Below are 17,218 nucleotides of genomic sequence, written 5' to 3' on the forward strand. Positions count from 1 at the left end.
ATGCAAATCCTTTATCAAGGTTTCTGTCCTACCAAAACGTTCTTTCCACATTGCTGTACATTAAGGCATTGCATCTCATCTTTCTTCTCACTACCTGCGTATTTGCCAGCGAAAGCCACATTTCTGATTATGCAAGTTTTATCTTAGTTGATGATGACAGAAGAATGGATAAAAAGGCCTTCTGACTCCAATAGCTACATGTTCCTTTTTATACTGAAACCTAATTAAGCAGGCTGTCTCTACTGCATGACAGAACCAACTTGTAATTATGGAGAAAGAAGAAAAAAAAAAAAACACATGCAAAACAAAACAAAAAGCATGCTTCCTTCTGTTACCTGGTGATGCATTCATTCATTTGAAGGCCAAAATTCTACCCCTGGAGCATACAGACCAAGACCAGCGATACAGCTGCATTGCCCAAGTAAAAACCAACATCTCCATGTTGTAATGACCAAAGCAATCTCTGGGAACCATCCTGAGGACCCAAAGGTGTCCACCAGTTCACACAGAAAGCAGACAGTAGCACAGCTTTTCAAGTTCCCCAGGACAGCTAAACACTCCTTCTCACCTGCAGCTAGGCTCTTCTTGTCAGTCTTGACAGCACTGTACTTACACGGACCTCATCATCTTTATCCACATACCGAAGACCGGTCCTCACCCTCCATGTACTGGCAGGCTGATTTCCCTGTATGCCTTATCAAAAAACCACAGCCAGAACAATATTGGTTTTGTGGTCTGCCTTAGGTTTTCCACCTAAGGCAGTTGCTGCAGTTCAGATCACAAGGGTAAGCACAGCTCTTCCTACAGCGTTAAGACATCTGGAAACCACGCTGGAGCAAGCTTCATCTGCTGTTTTGCAAAATGGCCCTACAGACATCTGAACACTTAGAGCTACTGTTGTAAGTTAGGGTCACACCATAAAAACAGTTTCCTCAATTACAATAGGAATAAAATGCTATAGAGGTTTCAGTTGTTCTTGTCTAACAACGTATCTCCATGCGGTTCCGGGAAGGACCTCAGTACAGTAATCCAAAACACAAAATGCACAATGCAAATTAAAAAAAAAAAACAAGCAAACAAACAAACACGTAGATGAGAGGCAAAGAATGGATTAAAAAAATAAATCCTTGCAGCAGCAACAAACAGCTGTGTTCTACCCTATAGTCCAGCCCCTGATCTAGTTTGAGTATGGACTGAAGACAACTCTGAAGCTGTCTATGTTTGGACAACTATCAGAAACAATTACATTTGGGCAAACTGCAGGCAATAGTATTACTCATTTAAAATGTGTAACATTCCAAGATCTATTTCCTCAATGCATTTTTGCCTCATCCAGTATTGGTAGTAGGTCAGTTTTATCAGTTAACATAATCCTGAAGAGTCATCAGCCTGGTGGTATCAATTCTCATTCTGCCTGCTTTTCCAAAGTTAGTTGATTTGGACTGTCTAACTAGTTCTGCCACGGTCATGGCAAAGCTGAGATACTGTCACAAAGACAACTGACCACTTTGAGTATCTGCAGAAAGAATGACCCAGTCACCACTTAGTCTCATCCTAGTTACTGAAAACAGATTAATAACCTACATTAGCTTAGAACAATGGAAGCTAAACTAATTTACAGCCATTGTATGCTGTCATCTTTATTCTTGCAGTGAACATCTGGATACATAGGGTGGTTTCATCAAAGATTGTATAGAAACAGCATCTCAGAAATCACTCGTAAGCAAACACTAAAGGTTTTTTAAAAACATTTCTATTTACAGGAAAATGAGTAGAGACTAAAAGAACAAAGAAACAACAGCAGTTTAAGGAGAGAATCATGAGGGAAAGGCTGTGGATGCTGTCTACCTAGACAGCCTTTGACACCGTTTCCCACAGTATTCTCCTGGGGAAACTGGCTGCTCATGGCTTGGATAGGCATACTCTTAGCTGGGTAAAAAACTGGCTGGAAGGTCGGGCCCAAAGAGTTCTGGTGAATGGAGTTAAATCCAGTTGACGGCCGGTCACAAGTGGTGATCCCCAGGGCTCAGCATTGGGGCTAGTTGTGTTTAATATCTTTAATCAATGATCTGGACAAGGGGATTGAGTGCAACCTCAGTAAGGTTGCAGGTGACATCAAGTTGGACACGAGTGTTGATCTGCTTGAGGGTAGGATGGCCCTACAGAAGGATCTGGACAGGCTGGACCGAGGCCAACGGTACGAGGTTCAACATGGCCAAGTGCCAGGTCCTGCACTTGGGTCACAACAACCCCAGGCAGCGATACAAGCTTGGGGAAGAGTGGCTGGAAAGCTGCCTGGCAGAAAAGGACCTGGGGGCGCTGGTCGACAGCTGGCTGAATATGAGCCAGCAGAGTGCCCAGGTGGCCAAAAAGGCCAACAGGATCCTGGCCTGTATCAGGAATAGTGTGGCCAGCAGGACTAGGGAAGTGATCGTCCCCCTATACTCAGCACTGATGAGGCCCCACCTCAAATACTGTGTTCAGTTTTAGGCCCCTCACAACAAGAAAGACATTGAGGTGCTGGAGCATGTCCAGAGAAAGGCAACGAAGCTGGTGAAGGCTCTTAGAGAACAAATCTTATGAGGAGCGGCTGAGGGAGCTGGGGTTGTTCAGCCTGGGGACAAGGAGGCTGAGGGGAGACCTTATCACTCTCTGCAACTACCTGAAAGGAGGTTGTAGCCAGGTGGGGGTCAGTCTCTTCTCCCAAGTAACAAGCGATAGGACAAGAGGAAACAGCCTCAATTTGGGCCAGGGGAGATTTAGACTGGATATTTGGAAAAATTTCTTCACCGGAAGGGTTATCAAGCATTGGAACAGGCTGCCCAGGGAAGTGGTTGAGTCATCACCACTGGAGGTATTTAGAAGACGTGTAGATGTCGCATTTAGGGACATGGCTTAGTAGTGGACTTCGCAGTGTCAGGTTTACAGTTGGAATCAATAATTTTAAAGGCCTTTTCCAACCTAAATGATTCTATGATTCCATGATCACGCAGGCTCAGGGAGCTCTAACAGGGAATAAGGCTATATAGAAATGTGTATTATTAAAACACTCCCTAAAAGCCCTTGTTCTTATTTTACTTATTGTATGGAATACTTGGCAATAGGCTCTGATGCCTAAGCCCTAGTGACTAACTACAGCCATTAAGATATTGGTACGTATTTATTTAGCCTTCCCACCTCTTCCTTGAATTTACTATGCTTGTGATAGTAAAGAGAAAAAAAAAGAAAGCCAAAACTATGGCTCTTTAGTTTTTACAGTTCACTTCACAACGTCATACAACATAAAACTCATGTTCAGTGGTGGATTAAGCACCTCCCAAGATACAAAGTGAGTTCCAGGACACTGCAGCTCTGGGTCCACTCTAAGAGTGGGGGAAATACACAATTTTATTTCAGTGTTGGTAACATCATCAAGACTGACACATCGCATTTAGTCTTAACATCCGATTCAGGCATTTCATTTAAGGTAACACGGGAGGCCGTACGCCAAGTACTTTGAAGTTCAATGACATCTTGAATTGGATTCAATATTTAAAATCAGGAGAACAAGAGAAATTTAAGCTGCATCCTTGGTTGCAAGAAAAATGTCGGCCATATGAAAACTTACAAGCCACGTGCTACCTGACGCCGCTGACCCCAACAAGGCCTGCTCATTTTGAACTGGAGTTCTGTTCTCCAGAATACTTACAGGGGGTCCCAGTTTGGTATCTATTTGCAAACTTACTAAATTCGTCCTCTATTATTCAGTCCTTGAAGTCACTATTGGAAACTTTTAACTCTCTCAGGAGCCAAAACAGATGCCTACGCAATATTACCCAAGACAATGACAGTTACCTGCTTCTTCCTGCTCACTTTTCCTATCCATTGCATGCTACCCTTGCAGTCACGTCCTTTAAACAAGACTGTTTCTCCTCGATCCCCTGGACCCTTAATCAGGACATAGAAATAACTATGATAAAATCATAGAATGGTTTAAATTGGAAGGGACCTTTAAAGATTATCTAGTTCCAACCCCCTGCCCTGGGCAGGGACACCTCCCACCAGACCAGGCTGCTCAAAGCCCCATCCAGCCTGGCCTTGAACGCTTCCAGGGATGGGGCATCCACAGCTTCCCTGGGCAACCTGTTCCAGCGCCTCACCAGCCTAAGAGTGAAAAATTTCTTCCTAATATCTAATATAAAACCACCCCCTTCCAGCTTGAAGCCATTACCCCTCATCCTATCATTACACACCTTTGTAAGAAGTCCCACTCCAGTTTTCTTGTAGGCCCCCTTCAGATACTGGAAAGCTGCTATAAGGTCTCCCTGGAGCCTTCTCTTCTCCAGGATGAACAACCCCAACTCTCTCAGCCTGTCCTCATAGGAGAGGTTCTCCAGCCCTCTCATCATCTTTGTGGCCCTCCTCTGGACCGGCTCCAACAGGCCCATGTCCTTCCTACGTTGAGGGCTCCAGAGGTGGACACAGTACTCCAGGTGGGGTCTCACCAGAGCAGAGTAGAGGGGCAGAATCATCTCCCTCGATCTGCTGGCCACACTCCTTTTGACACAGCCCAGGGTACAGTTGGCTGCATCGCAGTATGGAGAAATTTCTAACGGCCCTTACCATCATTCTGTTGTCTTGTAGATGTTTATAAACAAAACATTTATTTTAATTTTTCTGGAAAATAAAGTTTCATTACTCAGTTTCGCATCACTCATATCACAGAAAACAAATCACAAGATCAAATACAAAAACTCCTTTGAATTGTGTTTAACCTCTATCAATTATTCCAAACGGATGCAAAAGAGTTAACAGCTGATTGGGTTATGCATTATATCAGTTGGTTCTTCTAAAGACGAGAGAAGGAAGAATTAATTACTTCACCTCTCTTGGCATCAACTTCTGTCACTCTTCCCTCCATATTGGCTACTGGAACAATACCTTTTACTGCTCAAGACCATATGAAAAACATCCTCTCATTTTCCTTTTAGCTCCCTTATTAGTTTGATATTGTTTTATGGCTCAAACACTCCAATCTTATCTCTACACATTTACGCCATTCTTTCTTACTCATCTTTAACACTGTCACCTAATTTCATACAATTTCTTCTCAAAGTTCAAATCATTAGCAGTGTACAGATTTAGTCAAAAGTGGTGTGTTGCTCTGTATCAGTGCTAAAGAAAGAAAAAAAATAATAAAAGTAAAAATTAATAATCCATGCTTGTTCCCTAAAAAGCAGGTAACTTGATCGAATTGCTTTCAGCCTCTAACATGCTTCCTATGGCATCTTACCTACAATTTTTCTGAATTCTCATTATTGTCTTTATTTTGCTGTTCTCTATTTTACTGTTCTTCCTAGAAATACTGAATTTTATCAGTCCAAGTTAATCTTTCACAAGCTGCCTTCTTCCATCTTCTTAAGCAGCCTGTTCCTCTCTTGGTCAATATGAAATCAAGACAAGCATCCACATTTATTATCGAGAGCTTTCCCGCACATCAGTCAATTCTTACATAGGAGTACATGTCCCATACTCCTTTATCAAAAGACACCCATGCAAATAAAATCCTTCATTTACACCAAATCTCATGTTTGATTGTTTTTTCATTTGTTTATTGTTTCTTTTAAAACAGAAATAAGTTTCACCACCCATTTTTGGTGGGTCTATCACAATACTGTTTTTATCACTCCCTAGAACTTTCCCTGTTACCTTCTTCACTTAAAAATAAAGATACACATCCTTAACACACTACAATACGTTGTCACTTCTTCCCTCACTGCCCTTACTATACCCTCTCTGGTCAACATTCCTGCGGGATATGCTGTTGATGTCATTTTGGCCGTAGGAACAATAGCTATTCCTTGATCTGGAATCTAAGCACAATGAAACACAATGACAAATTCTGTTAATTACCACATCTTAGCCTGTAAACACAAAGGTAGTCTAACCAGTTGAAAGTCAAGGTAGGAAGGAAGAAGCAAGGCTAGGTTTTGCAGATATTTAAGTATCTATTAATAGAGCCCAGATTGCTACCACCCTTCTGTCTATACTCTGTCCTATGGCAATGTTAGAATCAAGGCTCTCTATTCAAGGTGACCAAGCACAACGTTCTTTCTGCCCGATTCATTTCCACCTTTGGCTTTGGCCTGACTTAGCAAGCCAATCACGTAACTAAGGAATAGCAAGTTCATGTTTGATGTGAAGTCGTATGGCTGGATGACATCATAACCGCTACTTTTTAATTGCCCCTTCAAGGGTTATTATTAGCAAGCTTTAAGTTATTATCAGCAAACTGATAAAACACTAATGGCCAAGTTCTCTCACACAACAGCTTGTCCATTTCTCCAGTTATCACATAACTGATAACTTTTCCTATTTGAGTTATTCCAAAATGGATGATTAAGACCAAAGAGAATCATCCCTCTGGCTATTACTTCAACCTGATAGATTTTGGGGAATTAACAGCACCTTACAATCACACATTTTAACCCTGGCCAAGGTCAGAGAGTCAACAAAGACTTTTGCAAATTTCTCAATTTCTTTTTTTGAAAACAGAAAATTACACGTGAAGTTCACTGGCTGCTGCACACCACTTTAACAGCTGTTAAACTCATGCCAAGTCTGTTAAGCTAGGCTTCCCACTGCTGGATCCAAAATTGTTTAAACTTTCCAACCTCAGGATTTTCGCTAAGTTACTTCTTAAAAAAAATAGTAATAATCTCTATTTCTTAAGAAAGACTGTGTCTTACTTTTCTTGCTCAGCACTATTTAATGCTACTAAACTTTTTTGCTAGCTGGTCACAATTACCTTGATTCTTTAAATCACACTAAAAATACTTCTACTTCTCATACTTCTAATGAGAAGAGGGCTTCATGAACCCAACCTGACTACTTCCATCTCTCTTGACCATCACCACTTATAAAAATGAGAGGCTTTCTTTTTTCTATTTACAGCCCTGTGGTGTGGAAGAATTCAAAGGTCTCCGCAACCTTGTCTTGCTATCTTTGGAGGAGTCCTAACAGCAAGAAGCATTTAACAAATACGCTTGTTAATGCATATTTTTTAATTTAATAGGTATATCAACTCCAACTTTTGCAGAGTGAGTCAGATGTCCAATCATGGGTGTTTAGTAATATTTTAGATACCCTAAAACATCCAAGACGTGTGCAGGACTGGCCAATAAGAGTTTGGCCATTTGGAAGATTGCACACTTTTGGAGCGTCAACTTGAGACCATCTGGGATCACCTACAGCATTTAAGATGGTACTCAGTGCCTCTGTGTGTAGGCACCATCTTTGCTCCCTTGAGTTTTTCTAAAAAAACCACTAGACAGTCAGGGCTGAGGCAAAGGCATACTATCATTATGTGTTTAAGTCAAAACACTGTTCTTTAAAAAGAAATGTTAGTGGACAGGGGTCAACAAGACGACAGGAACTCAAATACTAGATCCATGAGGGTGTTATTGCTGTAATGGTCAGTCTAATCAATTTCTGGATTTTTAAATCAAGTCTTTCTGGACACTGAATTTCTTTAATACTGCAGTATCCCCATCTACATGATGGCAGGGCATGAATGTAACACAGAGTCAACACTTAGACAGATGAGAGCCACAACAGAGGCAGCTGTTAAAATCTAAATCAAAAAGCATGATTTATTCCTTCCATACCTCCTTCCCATGGAGACAGCCTGTCTTTTTAGTATCTTATCTATTCATTTCAAATTGGAAAAAAAAAAAATCCAACATCTTCGCAAGTATCCCTGCCTTCAGAAAGTATTTTAATAAAGATAAGTCCTTTTAAAAACAAAAACAAAAAAATAATACAGCCATGAAAACAGTTCTAGGTAGAAGCCTGCTTCTATTAGGTATACACATATTTCAATCCCAGCAGCACCATCTAATGGAGAGCTCACTAATTTTTCCTCTTAACATGACAAACATTTTATTTTGGAGGTGTTAACAACTGATACTTTAACACATGGCCTATTTAATACTCTATAAAAATTGATTAGCTACAAGAGAAGCCAAATTATTTCTCCATAGGCAACAATCAGACAGTCCTTCCCCCCCCCAACCCCGACATTACATTCACATACAAATTTATTAAGTACAACAGGACGTTTGTATAATCATGAGATAAGATTTTAGTTAGAAATACTTTTTTTTAAAAACAAACAAACAAACAAAACAGCAGTAACTGTGAAGCAGCAATGCCAGCTTAAAAATACAGCCACCTTGAGTATGTTTAAACTTTCGCTCTGAAAGCAAAACAGAAGTACCTCTAAAGTGTAAGGAATATTGACAAACCTGGACCTTAACCACAGCAACAGAAGTCACTACCTACACTTGCCTAAGATAAAGTTAAGCATTCCAAGACATCTTCAGATTGCGCTTCTGCTACAAAACATACTATGGGAGACAGGTAGCAAATTATTGTATGCATCAATAAAGCCTGTAGCATGATGACGTTTGGCAACTTCCACCGTTTTATCTCATTAACATTTTCTCATGCAAACAAACATGCCAGAAGTTATGTACAAAATGGATCTACAAGTAGTAGGTATCTTCTCCTCACTGCATTCTGTCCTCCTTGCTTTTTAAGTAAATCACAACATTGCAAGAAAGGGTTCAACTACTTTGAACTTTTCGAATTAACTCAGTATATGGACACTCTTGTTCTGGAATAAATGACTGTTTACGTACAGCGCAAAGGACTTTCGAAGTCTGTCTGCCGTATCTCATCTCAGAACAGTCAACCAATATATTAAGAGTTCATATTTAAAAAAACCAAACCACATCACCAAAAGTCTTGGTAAATAATTTGGCAAAATTACAGCATCATACTTTGGCTATATGTACTAACAGCTTTATTTACACAAACAGGACGATTCCAGGCTTCTTCTTCCATTTATTTTGAGAGAATGTCCTCAGCAAAAAATATACAGAATGCAGTGGGTGGATACTTATTTGCTTGTTGTAAATCTTTCTTAAAAAAAAAAAGCAAACAAAAAAAAAAATCAACCAACAAAACCCCCCACACAACCAACCAAGTAAATCCCCCAAAACTCCCTCAAAAATCTACTAGCCAAATACTGAAAGTTGCATGTCTACATAATCCTTCTCAAAAGGAAAGTGAAGTTTTCAGGAATTTATAAGAAGGAAAGAGGAATAAGGGAAATTTATGGTACCAGGTACCAAAAAATAGCTGATGAAGTACAACACAAATAACAATAAACTTGTTTTATCTTCCTAGGGATTGCCAAGAGCATTCTTCTGCACATGCTCCAAAAAACTGTCAAAATACCTTGCTAGAACACAGATACAAAAAAAACCCCAAACAAAACCCTGCCAAACCATATGAGCAACACAACAGCAATATCTACTAGCCAAATTACAACACAGGATCCATTGGTATTTCCATTATATATTGACACCATGGGCAAGTAGTAAGACATATTTGCTAATCTGAAATATAGCATGCTCAGGTTCTGTAGATAGAAATACAATTCAACTCCTAACAGAAAACAGAGAGAGAAGATACTGCTGACTTCAAGTGATACTGTGTATTATTAACTTCAAATTAAGTTAGCCCAAATCCTGTCTTTTTTTCCCCCCAAAACGCTGAGGTTTAGAAGGCAATTAAAATACTACTGCATCAAAGGCTTCCAAAACTGCTAGGGATGTGCATATGCAAATTAAGGCAAATATGTCTTCATTTATTTAGGTATCCAACTTCCACCTACTCAAACTGTCAGCCAAACGGTAGCATTTTGAGAACATGTCATTTTACAACCGCAGGCACTTTACCTTTGGTACCTATTGAATGTAGAACTGGTATCCTAATCAGGTTCAACCGCAAAAGTCATAACAATAAAAAACATTCCCAGGCAAAAGCACAATGCTCCTCTCTCAAGGATGTTGTGCTGAACAGCAAAGGGGAAAGAGAGAGCAAGAGTAGATTTAAAGACATCTACTTCAGATAACAGCAGGGTACATTGTACACCATTTTCAGTGACCTGGAGGAGAAGTCAAAGAGAGGTCAAAAAAAAGTGGATTTGCAGATAAAAATTATTAGCCAGAAGTGTGAAAGTAAGTACAAGCCTGAAAACAAGTATTTCAAGAGAAAAGCGATGTAAATGGAAGTAAAGTAAAGGGGAAAATGCAGCCACTTTGCTGAAGTGCAAGGATGAAACCACCTTGGAATAAAAGTCATCCCTTAACAACTCTCAAATTACAAGAGATCTGAATGAAAGCAGTTCAAAATAAGCCACTTCTAAGAATCAGAGGAACCAGCTTGAGAAATTAAGAGCATTTATACTGTTCGGCCAAACAACTTAAGATGGAAGAGAAGCACAGCATGGACAAGAGCATTCCATTAGTAGCTGAAAAGCATAAAACGCAGAAAGAAGAGTCACTTGGCATGGTTTAAAGGAGATTAAAACAAGAACAAGTTGAATGAAAATTGTAAGGCTATATTTCCTATGCAAAATCAAGAGTTACATCTGCGAGTCATTAAGTTAGAAGCCACAACACTCAAGGAAACCTACTCTCAGAAGGTTCCTCTCTGTGGAAAGACAGAGAGAGGGCACAGTCAAACTGGTACAGTAACACAAGATCTCCATTACAAAAACCTCTAATAACTGTTCTAATTATCTCCCTCTCTCAAGTACATGGATGAGCTTACAAAATGAAATCCATTCACATTGCCAAAATTTGGTTTATGAGCTAGGCTTTGCTGTTAGAAAGTTATTTTAGGCACATTTATCGTGTAAGCTGGTTCTATAGAACAAGAAAAAATTGTTACTTTTCTAGAACGTCCAAAGCAGAAAGTGGGAACAAGTACAAGCACCAGAAAAGCTACCACTGACAAATTCTGTACAACTCAGCTTCCTATGGCACCACACGTTTGCTGTATGCAACAATGGCAGAGTATAAAGCAAATACTGTTTCCTGTCCCACGATGCTGACGGTGCAGAACAGCACAGCACCGCAGAGGAGACCGAACAGGATGCCTCCACACAGCACTTGCAATTCATTTCATTTATCAGCAGATGACGCTTGTACTGGGTCTCAGCACCTCATCCTTTCTGAGGTCCTCAGATTGCAGGAAAGGGCCACGATTCCCATTTTACAGACCAAGAAAACGGTCTGTATATGGAGCCAGAAGCCAGACACACAAGCTGCTAGCTGCATCAAAGCTATTCTCAGAACTCCCAGTCTGCTACCACCTAACCCTAGCAGCACCCAAGTACCAGTACTCTTTTCTTCCCCTTCCTTCTATGCCTAAGGGAACATGTGTCTTGACGAGGTTGATCACCTGAGCAAGCATTCAACATCCAAGTTGAAACACACCAGAAAACCAAACAAAACAGCAGTGGAAGAAGCATCAGCAGACTATGTCTTTCCTCATCCTGGGAATTGTCCTAACCACTTGACTGAGACATCATGCTTCCTCTTGTCCTGTTTCTCAGGCACACTGAGTTTTGATTATTCCTGGTATAGCAGAAGAGTTGTAAGAGGAGGAAGTGACACTATTCTTAACTGGCCTGTGGCTTGATGATGAGAATACTCCCCAGGGAAGTAGGAAACTTGGACTGGAATCCCCCTTCTGCCCCTGGGACTCAAACATGATGTCACATCACTCAGCACTGCAACGTCTAAGCCCTTTGTTGGTTTGGTCCTGAATGACTTACAGTACATATTATCTGCAGGAATGAAAAAAACCAGCCCCCAGGTCTCCTAGATTTTACACTGGTATCTTCAATGGACCACCTTTCTCTTTCTTAATAGACGTCAAGTCTTGCAGGAACGAAGTGGCAGCCAGGAAGGCACTTCTTATCTCCCAGTAGTATCTGCAACATGCTTTTCAAGACAGACCAAATCAAAATAACTCTTTTTGCTAGATGCTCAAGAAAGCTGTAAATACTTATAGCATGTTGAGCTTGTCTTGAGTAGACATATCTTACTTTATTTACAAAAAGATGTTTTTCTTATTACTGCAGAAACCAAAAAGTCAGACAAAAGTTCAGTATTACTCCAAATGTTAAACTTTTCTACTTACAAGTCTCCATATAGTCATCATTAAAGCATGTAAAATAGAAGTTTCATGACTTCTTTCACTAATGTTTTTGACTGAAGCACTTGCTACACATGCTGTATGTGAAAGGATATATTCACTTCAGAGCATTTAAGCCATGTTACAGAATTATTAGCAGTTTTTAGCATCGTAAATAAGCTACAGAACACTTCCTCTATACATCAGAGAAATCTATTTCATAAATGATTGTTTTATGACACTATATAAAATAGTACTGGAACGTTCCAACTTAAAGCATTCCTGCTAAGCCCATTGCAGTTCTAATGCCTGCAGTTTACAAAATTCAATCTTGATGTCAAAGCACACAATACCCCTATTTTCAGTACAAGGAGGGAGCCAGGGATAGAGGCCATCACGCATGTCCAACACTGAACTTGTGCATCCACAAACATCTTGAGACTTCCCTTCCCATGCTGCCCTTGACTAGATGAACTGCAGAACTTGGAATTCTGCTAAAATCACACTGTATACATGCAGAGTAACGCAGCAGGGAAGAACAACAGCATGGAAATCAAAGGCTTAACATTTTTGGGGGGGCGGAGAGGATTAGTGACCTACGGTTGTTGTATATAATTTTAGAGACACTCGCCCTGTTAGCCTAGTTACAAAGCCAACAGTCAGTAGCAATTGAAGTCACAGTGGCAACAATATTTTGCTGTCAGTGCTCCAGTAGAAAAGATCTCCAGGAAGAAAAGAAAAACACCCTCAAAGACTATATAAATATATACGTATATATCACAATTTCTAATACCAAATAATCTTTTGCCTTATTTTCTCCCCAAGTTCTAAGATCTCACTGATTTTCTAGGGGTATTCTTTTGTCTTTATTTCCTCTTCTCATCGTTCCCATTAGCACAGAAGAGAGCATCTCTTCCTACTTTGCAGATACCTAACGATCCTTCATTGTAAGTTGCCCCTCTTTCTTCCCAATTCTCTAGTCCTTTCTCTTTCTACCTTAAAGAAAAAAAAAAAAAAAAGGTGTAGAGAAGGGTTTGTAATTTGTCTAAACAAACATATACTAACTTCTAATCTATCCATCTGTGAGGGTATGGGCTTCCAGCAGGCAGAGCTAGGAGACCAGATATATTCTCTTTGCCAGCCCTTCACTGCTGTAGTTTCTATGTCATCACTTCATTACCACAGGTTAAAATGTATACGATAAAAGTTGGCGTGACTACAGCACAATCTCCTGTGTGACAATCACACCTTTATTTTGTTACACAAAGATACACAATTCTCCCTCCCTTGGCTTCTTTTCCCCATCCATACCACATCTTCAAATCTTCAATTTCACTCTCTACCACCACTTTTGGTGTTCCTGAGCCATACGCCAAAAATGCCAGGAGGTTTCAAATACAAGCACCGTATTCAGAAAGTACCCACCCACAGGCATATTAAAAAAAAAAAAAAATTAAGCCTTGGCAATTCTTTAAAGGAACTGTGCACAAGAGCACAGACATCTGAAACCAATGTGTAATGAGCAGTCTTCAGACATCATAAGATTCAGCACCTTCAATTAAGAAACACTATTATAATAAAAAAACTAATGAAATCCAGTTATTGCATCATCTAAGATATCAGAGATCAAAACGTGTTATTCTTGCACTATCTATTCATATAAAACCAGTTTAGGATACTGGAGTAGATGTAAGTCATTCCTATTTTTAAACGGCCTTTTCATCTGTAGAAGAACTATGATCATCTACTTATGAATGTTCCAGTGGCTTAACAACAAAAGTTAAAAATTGAGATTTCTGGCTTTTCTTATTTTTAGCATTGCCATATCTACTAATAGAACAGCTGGACTTCAGTATTGAAAAAACATGTTCCTCTTCTCTCACTTCAACTTTTCATTATGGACAAGAACAACGTAAAGATCTAACATACAACGAGACCTCGGAATCATTAGAAGACAAACTGTGTTAGCACCGACTGGTAAGACTTCATAAAGAATTTTTTGTCACCAATGCTAACTACTGCCATCTTACACAGTTTTCCAAGGTACCAACAGTAAATAATCTTACACAATGATCAAATTTCCTGAATCCATACAAGAATGGTATCAAAATTGGTATCATCAAACTTAACTGCAGAAGGACTTCAGGAAAGCCTAAAGACCGAGTCATTCAGCACCCTCTTTCGATTAGAATTAATTTGCTGTGCTATGGAATGCACTTTACCTTTCTGTACTGTAGATCCAGCTATTATTGGAAGCTTCTCATCAAGTCGTATTTCAGTAAAACACCTACCATTTTCAGGTTGGAACAAAGCAACTTCTATAATCTCATAGTGCCGTCTGCTTGCAATGCCAAACTCATGATACATCAATGTTTCCGTTATCAAGCTTTGTGACAAGGGGTTTCCCGGTCCAGCCATAAAAAACTCTGATTCAGTCCAAATGTTCAAGTATTTCTCATTTAAAAAAAAAAAACCTCTCCCTAATCACAATAAACAACATTTAGACCTACGGTAATCCACACACAGTGTATGGATTGCCATTTATAGACACTTTTCACCAAATGGCTCATTTTAAAGGACAGCGTACAGTATGCATTATGATCTCTTTAGCTGTAACTCTAGCAATCAGCGTAGCCTTTAAATCCAAGCTTCTATTCAAGCCAGTAGCTACTTTAAATACGGATTTTTACTAACTATTTAAAATTATACTATTTCATTTGTCTAAGCTAAATAGTGCTAGCACACCTTCACATCATACACTAAACTCCTTTTTGATCTATGAATGCAAGTTCAGATCAGAGCACAATAACGCTACATGCATTCTATGGGACAAACCCGCAAGGAAAAATACACGGTTCTACTGAACAAATAAAAAAACGCATGAATTGCAATATACAAGGCTCAGTTAGATCTCAACAAGCTAGAGAAGTCACTGACCCAAGGAGACTGCAAATTTCAAATCGTATCATTGGAACTTCCCACATTTTACTACTACAGACACAGAAAAAGATGAAAAATGTCCTGATGCACTGTAAAGATCCACACGGAGGTGCACATACAGTCTTTCACGTCACACACAAGCTCAGATCGGCAGAACACGAGATTACGCCTCTAAGCATTAATACCATTTCTCTTGTTTTTCCGCAGATAATTCAGATCTTAAGACACTTGAAGATACAAATAAATCAAGATGTAAATGCCTTACCTTCCTATTTTACAAGCCACTGCAGTTCTCAGATTATGAGTCAGTCATAGGTTCATCTGCAGAGGAATGACTCAGTATAAACTTTTAAACACTCGTTATTTTTTTCTAACCTACAACGCGGTAATTAATTTAACGTATTAAACCGCGGTGCGGCGAGAACAGCGCACAAAAATGAATGGCGTGAAAACAAAAACACTTTTCTTTCCGCTCACGCCGGGGCTCGCAGCGCAGAGGCCGTTGGAGGCAGGCAGACTTTATAAAAAAAAAATAATTAAATATATATATATACATACATAGAGATATATATATATATAAAACTCCTTCCGCAGCGATCAGGGCCAGCTCCGTACCGGCGGCAGAGGATCCTCGGCCGAAGTCCCCATGGCGGGGGAGGCGAGGGGGCGGCCGGGCAGAGGCACCGCCACCGCGGAGGGCGGCGGAAAGTTGCGGGGGGCCCCGCCGCTCGGCAGCCAGGCGCGGCGGCTGCCGGCAGTGCCCCTTTAAAGGCCGTCGGCCCGCCCCCCCCAGCACCGCATATGGAGGGAGCCAGGAGCGGAGCGAGGCTTCTGCATTCAAACGACACATCAAAACGCCGCAAGCGCCGCCGCCGCCGCACGGCTCCGCTCCGGCCTGGCCCTCGCCTCCCCTCCCCTCCCCTCCCCTCCCCGCACACACACAGCGCGGGGCGAGGGGAGAAGCGGGAAGGAGCGGGGGGGGGGGGGGAGGGAAGGGAAGCGGGGAGGCAGAAATAAGTAAGTGAAAAGGGGGCACCTGCAGAGCCCTGGAGTGCGAGTGCGTTCGGGCAGGCAGAGTCCACGCCGCCCCCGCCGGAGGCTGATCTCTCCCCGGCCACCAGCCGCCGCCAAGGTCCCGGCAACAGGCTGCGGGCGAAGCGGGCTCGGCCCCTGCCTGCTAGCAGATGCCTCGGATCAGCACCGCGCACCCCGAGCGCACACACACACACACCCCCCCGCCAGCTCCGGCTCTTGCCGCCCGCCCAGCCCCGTCCCCCTGCCTCGGGAGCCCGGCCGGTGCCGGCGCCCTGAGAGGGAGCCGCCGCCACGGCGGCGGTGAAGGGCTCCTTCCCCCCGCCCCGCCGCCTTCCCCCTTCTCCGCCGCGCCAAGCCCCGCGGCCGCCCTACCTGCGAGCGTATGAGGGGGAGCGGGGCGGCGGGCGACAGCTGGAGCCCGGCGAAGGCGACCGCCAGCCCGACGGAAAGTCCCTGCCGCTCTGCGCCGTCTCCCCCCCACCCCCCCCCCCCGCCCCGCACTTCCTCTCCCGCCCGCTCAGGCTGGAAATCCCCGGCGAAGCCCGCTGCTCTCCCGGCTCCTCCTCATACACAGCGAGGGGCGGGCCTGGCCCAAGCCGCTCAGCGCGCAGGCGGCAGCCGGGGGCCGGGCCTGTCCTGCCCGCCTGCCCCGGCTGCACCTGATGCCGCCGTTACACCCCACACCCCCCTCCCCAGCTCCGGCTCCGCGGGAGAAGGAGCCCGGGCAGACGGAGCCCGTCCCGCCCGGCGCCCGCAAGCGGCGCAGGAGGGCGCGGGGTGGGCTGTGACGAGGCGGCGCGTCCAGCTCGGGGCCGGGGGGGAGCCGTGCCGAGGCGCGGCGGGGGCTCGGCCTGAGGGCGGGCGTTGCTGCGGCGGCCCGGCCCGGCCGTTGGGGCACCGGGGAGAAGGGCGGGAGCGCTGAGGAGGGAAAGGGCCCGGGGGATTGGCGGCGGGACGGCGGGAGAGAGGGGTCGGCCGGGCGGAGAGCCGCTGGCTTCCCCTCTGCCCCCCGGGGGAGGTGCGAACGACCCGGCACAAAGGGTCGCCTCGGACAGACTAGCCTTTATTTAAAAATAAAATTAAAAATGCCACTGGGAAATAAGGGGAGGGAGGGAGGGGAAGAAGAGTCTGGAAAAGAGCAGAGAAGAGCAGCGAGCCAGAGCCCTTCGCCCCCCGGAGGGGACGATCGCCTCAGGCGGGCCCGGGCCGG

General features: G+C 43.0%; 1 protein-coding gene across 14 annotated transcripts in view; it reads right to left on the reverse strand.

Annotated features, from left to right (window-relative positions):
- Positions 1–16,519, reverse strand: part of TRAF3 (TNF receptor associated factor 3) — a 70,751-nt gene extending 54,232 nt beyond the window's left edge. For 5 of the 14 annotated variants that reach the window (XM_074583931.1, XM_074583920.1, XM_074583932.1 and 2 more), the window contains exons 1-2: positions 16,381–16,487; positions 15,239–15,294 (exon numbers count right to left, since the gene is read on the reverse strand). The gene's annotated coding sequence lies outside the window, so the exon portion shown is untranslated. Of the gene's footprint in view, positions 1–15,238; positions 15,295–16,009; positions 16,151–16,380 lie in introns of all 14 variants that reach the window. The other 9 variants (XM_074583933.1, XM_074583927.1, XM_074583921.1 and 6 more) reach the window with 6 other exon arrangements.
- Positions 16,520–17,218: the final 699 nt, after the last annotated feature.

Source organism: Larus michahellis, chromosome 4, assembly GCF_964199755.1.
Source record: "Larus michahellis chromosome 4, bLarMic1.1, whole genome shotgun sequence".
Classification (NCBI taxonomy): Eukaryota; Metazoa; Chordata; class Aves; order Charadriiformes; family Laridae; genus Larus; species Larus michahellis.